This window comes from Sapajus apella, unplaced genomic scaffold, assembly GCF_009761245.1.
Source record: "Sapajus apella isolate SASKATOON/1434 unplaced genomic scaffold, GSC_monkey_1.0 scaffold32, whole genome shotgun sequence".
NCBI classification, from domain to species: Eukaryota; Metazoa; Chordata; class Mammalia; order Primates; family Cebidae; genus Sapajus; species Sapajus apella.
In genome coordinates, this window is record NW_022436972.1 from 3,378,464 (window position 1) to 3,386,407 (window position 7,944).

Below are 7,944 nucleotides of genomic sequence, written 5' to 3' on the forward strand. Positions count from 1 at the left end.
CCCCAAAAAGTTTGGGATTATGTTAAACAACCAAGCCTAAGAAAAATTGGTGTTCTCAAAGAAGAGAAATCTAAAAGTTTGGAAAACATTTTTGAAAAAATAATTGAGGAAATCATCCCTGGTTTTGCTAGAAATCCAGACATCCAAACACAAGAAGCTCAAAGAACACCTAGGAAATTCATCAGGAAAAGATCATCACCTAGGCACGCAGTCATCAGAATCTTAAGAGCTATGAGGCAAAAGCATCAAGTAACCTATAAAGGAAAATCTATCAGATTAACAGCAGATTTCTCGCAGAAACCCTACAAGCCAGAAGAGATTAGGGTCCTATCTTTAGGACGTCCTTAAACAAAACAATTAATAGCTGAGAATTTTGTAACCAGAGAAAGTAAGCTTCATAAACGAAAGAAAGGTACAGTCTTTTCTGGACAAACAAATGCTGAAAGAATTCACCACTGCCAAATCAACACTATAAGAACAGCTAAAAGGAGTTCTAAATCTTAAAACAAATCTTCAAAATACACCAAAATAGAACCGCCTTAAAGCATAAATATCACAGGACCTCTATAACGTTAACACAGGACCTCTATAACATTAACACAATGAAAAAAACAAGACCTTCAGGCAATAAATAGCACAATAAATAGACTAGCACCTCACATCTCAATGCTAATATTGAATGTAAATGGCCTAAATGCTCCACTTAGGGGCAGAATGTCAGAATGGATAAGAATTCATCAGCCAAGTTTGTGTGATCTTCAGGAGACTCACCTAACACATAAGGACTTACATAAACTTAAGGTAGAGGGATGGAAAATGATATTCCATGCCAATGGAAACCAAAGGCAATCAGGTGTAGCTATTCTCATATCAGACAAAACTGACTTTAAAGCGACAACAGTTTAAAAAGACAAAGAGAGACATTATATAATGATAAAAGGACTAGTCCAAAAGGAAAGTATCGCAATCCTAAATATATATGCACCAAACACTGGAGCTCCCAAATTTATAAAACAATTACTACTAGACCTAAGAAATTAGATTGACAGCAACACAGTAATAGTGGCAGACTTCAATACTCCACTGATAGCACTAGGCAGGCCATTAAGACAGAAAGTCAGCAAAGAAACAATGGACTTAAACTATACCCTAGAACAAATTGACTTACTAGATATTTACAGAACTTACTGCTCAACAACTGCAGAATATATGGTCTATTAATCAGCACATGGAACATTCTCCAAAATAGACCACGAAACAGGTTTCAATACATTTAAGAAGATCAGAATTATATCAAGTACTTCTCAGACTACAGTGGAATAAAATTGGAAATCAACTCCAAAAGGAACCCTCAAAAACATGCAAATATGTGAAAATTAAATAGCCTGTTCCTGAATGACTGTTGGGTCAACAATAAAATCAAGATGGAAATTTAAAAATTTCTTTGAACTGAATGACAATAGTGACACAACCTATCAGAATCTCTATGATGCAGCAAAAGCGATGTTAACAGGAAAGTTCATAGCATTGAATGCCGACATCAAAAAGTCTGAAACAGCACAAATAGACAACCTAGGAACTAGAGAAACAGGAATAAACCAAACCAAAACCCAACAGAAGAAAAGAAACAACAAAGATTAGAGCAGAAGTAAATGAAATTGAAACAACAAAAAACAATACAAAAGATAAATTAAGCAAAAAGCTGGTTCTTTGAAAAGATAAACAAAATTGATAGACCATTAGTAGAATTAACCAAGAAAAGATGAGAGAAGATCCAAATAAGCTCAATTAGAAATGAAACAGGAAATATTACAACTGATACCACAGAAATACAAAGGATCATTCAAGGCTACTATGAACACCTTTACACACACAAACTAGAAAACCTAGAGAAGATGGATAAACTCCTGGAAATATACAACCCTCCTATATTAAACCAGAAAGAAAGAAATACTCTGAACAGACCAATAGCAAGCAGCAAAATTGAAATAGTAATAAAAAAAATTGCCAACAAAAAATTCTAGGACAAGAAAGATTCACAACTGAATTCTATCAGACATTCAAAGAAGAGTTGGTAGCAACATTAACACTATTCTATAATATAGAGAAAGAGGGCATCTTCTTTAAATCGTTCTATGAAACCAGTATCACCATAATATAAAAACCAGGAGAGGACATAACAAAAAAAGAAAATTACTCACCAATATCCCTGATGAACGTAGATGCAAAAATCCTTAACAAAATACTAGCTAACTGTACTCAACAGCACATCAAAAAGATAATCCACAATAATCAAGTGGGTTTCATACAAGGGATGCAGGGATGGCTTCACATATGCAGCTCAATACATGTGATACAACATATAAACAGAATTAAAAGAAAATTACATGATCATCTCAATAGACACAGAAAAAGCATTTGACAAAATCCAACATCACTTTATGATTAAAACCATCAGCAAAATTAGCATAGAAGGGACATACTTTAAGGTAATACAAACCATCTATGACAGTCCTATAGCTAACATTATACTGAATTGGGGAGAGCTGAATGTATTTCCCCTGAGAACTGGAACAAGTCAAGAATGCCCACTTTTACCACTTCTATTAAACATAGTACTGGAAATCCTAGCCAGAGCAATCAGATAAGAGAAAGAAATAAAGAGCATCCAAATCAGTAAAGAGGAAGTTAAACTGTTGCTATTGCCAATGACATGATCATATACCTAGAAAACCCTAAAGACTCATCCAAAAAGCTCCTAGATCTGATAAATGAATTCAGTAAAGTTTCAGGATACACAAATCAATGTACACAAATCACTAGCACTGGTATACAGTGATCAAACTGAGAATCAAATTTAAAAACTCAACCTCTTTTACAATAGCTGCAAATAAAATAAAATACTTAGGAATATTTCTAAACAAGGAGGTGAAAGATCTCTACAAGGAAAACTACAAAATGCTGCTGAAAGAAATTATAAGATGACACAAACAAATGGAAACACATCTCCCACTCATGGAGGGGTAGAATCAATATTGTGAAAATGGCCATACTGCTGAAAGCAATTTACAAATTCAATGCAATTTGCATCAAAATACCACCATCATTCTTCACAGAACTGGAAAAAACAATTCTAAAATTCATATGAAAAAAAAAAATAGCCCTCATACCCAAAGCATGACAAAGCAAAGAGAACAAACCTGGAGGCATCACATTACCTGACTTCAAACTATACTATAAAGCTATAGTCACCAAAACAGCATGGTACTGGTACAAAACCAGCCATGTAGACCAATGGAACAGAATAGAGAACTGAGAGATAAGAACACACACACACACACACACACACACACACACACACACCCCTGATCTTTGAGAAACCTGACAAAAACAAGCAATGGGAAAAGGATTCACTATTTAATAAATGGTGCTGGAAGAGCTGGCTAGCCTTATGCAGAAATTGGACTCCTTACACCATATACAAATATTAACTGAAGACGGATTAAAGACTTAAATATAAAACCCAAAACTATAAAAACCCTAGAAGAAAATCTAGGCAATACCATTCAAGGCATAGACACAGGCAAAGATTTCATGCCAAAAATGCCAAAAAAATTGCAAATAAAGCAAAAAGTGACAAATGGGATGTAACTAAAATAAAGAGCTCTGCACAGCAAAAGAAATTATCATCAGAGTGAACAGACAACCTACAGAATGGGAGAAAAATTTTGTCATCTATCCATCTGACGAAGGTCTAACCACATTAAAAAGTGGGCAGAGAACACGAACAGACACTTCTAAAAAAAAGACATTCATGCAGCCAACAAACATATAAAAAAAGTTCAACATTACCAATTGTTAGAGCAATGCAAGTCAAAACCACAATGAGATATCATCTCTTGCCAGTGAGAGGCAATTTTTTAAAGAGAGAAATACAATTTATTTATGATACTTTTTAAAAAAAATTATACTTTAAGTTCTGGGATACATGTGCAGAACGTGCAGGTTTGTTACATAGGTATACACGTGCCATGGTGGTTTGCTGCCCCATCAACCCGTCATCTACATTAGTTATTTCTCTTCATGCTATACCTCCTGTAGCACCTCACTCCCCAACAAGCCCTGGTTTGTGATGTTCCCCTCCCTGTGTCCATGTGTTCTCATTGTTCAGCTCCCACTTATAAGTGAGAACACGCAGTGTTTGCTTTTCTGTTCCTGTGTTAGTTTGCTGAGGATGATGGTTTTCAGCTTAATCCATGTCCCTGCAAAGGACATGAGCTCATCCTTTTTTATGGCTGCATAGTATTCTATAGTGTATATGTGCCATATTTTCTTTATCCAGTCTATCATTGATAGGCATTTGGGTTGATTCCAAGTCTTTACTATTGTGAACAGTGATGCAATAAACATATGTGTGCATGTGTCTTTCTAGTAGAATGATTTATAATTCTTTGAGTATATACCCAGTAATGAGATTGCTGGATTAAATGGTATTTCTGGTTCTAGATCCTTGAGGAATCACCACACTGTCTTCCATAATGGTTGAACTAATTTACACTCCCACTAACAATGTAAAAGCATTCCTATTTTCCATATCCTCTCCAGCATCTGTTGTTTCCTGACTTTTTAGTGATCACCATTCTTTTTTTTTTTTTTTTAAGTCCAGAGGTTTTTAATTTTTTTTTAACACCTATTATGCCATGAATTCATAGGGAATAGGTTCCAGCAGCTCAGGCTCCTTCCCATTGGTTCTCACAAAGTGTGTTTCTCTGGGTGGAGCAGGCTGGTGCTTCAGTTGAACCCAGGTACCTTTCTCTTTGGTTTCTTTCTATTTCTGATCATTTTCCTTCACATGTTTCAGGAAGCTGTCTTGGCTCTTCGAGGACTTAATGTGTTCAATACACACATTAATTCTCTTGGCAAGAATCTTGCCCTTAACTTGTTTGTTTACAACAATGCCAACCGCATACTGGGTAACACTGTAGACATTTCCAGTTTTGCCATGATAACATTTGTGGGGCATTCCTTTTTGAACAGTACCCATTCCCTAGATGTCTACAATATCACCTTTCTTATGGATTCATGTATACATGGCCAAAGGAACAGCTCCATGTTTTCTAAAAGGCCTAGAACATATATCGAGTGCCTCTCCTCTTTCCCTTTGTGTTCATCATTTTGGCAAATTACTGCAAGATGGTGGTTCTGGCTGAAAGAAATGATCATCATTTTGACTGATGTGAGGTGGTATCTCATTGTGGTTTTGATTTGCATTTTTTTTAATGATCAGTGATGATGAGCTTTTTTTCATATATTTATAGCCTGCATACATGTCTTCTTTTGAGAAGTGTCTGTTCATATTCTTTGTCCACTTTTTGATTGGGTCATTTGATTGTTCTTGTAAATTTTTTTCAGTTCTTTGTAGATTCTGGATATTAGCCCTTTGTCAGATGGATAGATTGCAAAATTTTTCTCCCATTCTGTAGGTTGCCTGTTCACTCTGATGATAGTTTCTTTTGCTGTGCAGATGTGGTTTAGTTTAATTAGATCCCATTTGTCAATTTTGGCTTTTGTTGCCATTGCTTTTGGTGTTTTAGTCATGAAGTCCTTGCCCATGCCTATGTCCTGGATAGTATTGCCTAGGCTTTCTTCTAGAGTTTTTATGGTGTTAGGCCTCATGTTTAAATCTTCAATCCATCTAGAGTTAATTTTTGTATAAGGGATAAGGAAGGGGTTCAGTTTCTGTTTTCTGCATATGGCTAGCCAGTTTTCCCAACACCATTTGTGAAATAGGGAATCCTTTCCCCATTGCATGTTTTCATCAGGTTTGTCAAAGATCAGATGGTTGTAATGTGTGGCATTATTTCTGAGACCTTTGTTCTGTTCCATTGGCCTATATCTCTGTTTTTGTACCAGTACCATGCTGTTTTGGTTAATGTAGACTTGCAGTATAGTTTGAAGTCAAGTAGTGTGATACCTCCAGCTTTATTCTTTTTGCTTAGGTTTGTCTTGGCTATACGGGTTCTTTTTTGTTCCACATGAAATTTAACGTAGTTTTTTCTAATTTTGTGAAGAAAGATAATGATAGCTTGTTGGAGATAAGATAAAATCTATAAATTACTTTGGGCAGTATGGCCATTTTCACAATATTGATTCTTCCTATCCATGAGCATGGAATGTTTTTCCATTTGTTTGTGTCCTCTCTTATTTCCTTGAGTAGTGGTTTGCAGTTCTCCTTGAAGAGGTTCTTCACATCCCTTGCAAGTTGTATTCTTAGGTGTTTTATTTTCTTTGTAGTCATTGTGAATGGGAGTTTGCTCATGGTTTGGCTCTCTATTATTGGTGGATAGGAACACTTGTGATTTTTGCACATTGATTTTGTATCCTGAGACTTTGCTGAAGTTGCTTATCATCTTAAGGAGATTTTGGGCTGAGACGATGAAGTTTTCTAAATATACAATCATCTGCAAACAGAGACAATTTAACTTCCTCTCTTCCTATTTGAATACTCTTTATTTCTTTCTATTGCCTGATTGCCCTGGCCAGCACTTCCAATACTATGCTGAATAGGAGTGATGAGAGAGGGCATCCTTGTCTTGTTCCAATTTTCAAAGGAAATGCTTCCAGCTTTTGCCCATTCAGTAGGATATTGGCTGGGGGTTTTCCATAACTGGTTTTTATTATTTTGAGATACAGTCCATTAATACCTAGTTTATTGAGAGTTTTCAGCATAAAGCGGTGTTGAATTTTATCAAAAGCCTTTTCTGCATCTATTGAGATAATCATGTGTTTTTTGTCATTGGTTCTGTCTATGTGATGGATTACATTTATTGATTTGCCATTGTTGAACCAGCCTTGCATCCCAAGGATGAAGTTGACTTGATTGTGCTCGATAAGCTTTTTGATGTGCTGCTGAATTCGGTTTGCCAGTATTTTATTGCGGATTTTTGCATCAATGTTCATCAGGGATATTGGCCTGAAGTTTTGTTTTTTTGTTGTGTCTCTGCCAGGTTTTGATATCAGAATGATGGTGGTCTCATAAAATGAGTTAGGGAGGAGTCCCTCTTTTTCTATTGTTTGGAATATTTTCGGAAGAAATGGTACCAGCTCCTCTTTGTACCTCTGGTAGAATTTGGCTGTGAATCCATCTGATTCTGTGCTTTTGTTGGTTGGTAGGCTATTAATTACTGCTTCAATTTCAGAACTTGTTATTGGTCTATTCAGGAATTCGTCTTTTTCCTGGTTTAGTCTTGGGAGGGTGTATGTATCCAAGAATTTCTCCACTTCTTCTAGATTTTCTAGTTTAATTGCATAGAGGTGCTTATAATATTCTCTGATGGTACTTTGATTTCTGTGGGATCAGTAGTGATCTCCTCTTTTTCTTTTTTTTTAATCTCCCCTTTTCCATTTTTGTATTTTTTCTGTTTGATTCTTCTCGCTTTTCTTCCTTATTAGTCTAGCTAGTGGTCTATCTATTTTGTTAATCTTTTCAAAAAACCACCTCCTGGATTCACTGATTTTTTTGAAGGGTTTTTGTGTCTCTAGCTCTTTCAGCTCTGTTCTGATCTTAGTTATTTCTTATCTTCTGCTAGTTTTTTAATTTGTTTGCTCTTGTTTCTCTAGTTGTTTTAATTGTGATGTTAGGATGTCAATTTTATATCTTTCCTGCATTCTCCAGTGTGCATTTAGTCCTATATATTTCCCTGTAAACACTGTTTTAGCTGTGTCCCAGAGATTCCAGCATTTTGTGTCTTTGTTATGATTAGTTTCAAAGAACTTATGTATTTCTGCCTTAATTTTGTTATTTACTCAGTAGTCATTCAGGAGCATTGTTCAGTTTCCATGCAGGTGTGCAGTTTTGAGTGAGCTTCTTAATCCTAAGTTCTAATTTGATTGCACTGTGGTCTGAGACTGTTATGATTTCCATTATTTTGCATTTGCTGAGGA

The 7,944-nt window shown here is 35.7% G+C and overlaps 1 pseudogene; it reads right to left on the reverse strand.

Annotated features, from left to right (window-relative positions):
* Positions 1-4,693: 4,693 nt before the first annotated feature.
* LOC116562175 lies at positions 4,694-5,177 on the reverse strand (annotated as a pseudogene).
* Positions 5,178-7,944: the final 2,767 nt, after the last annotated feature.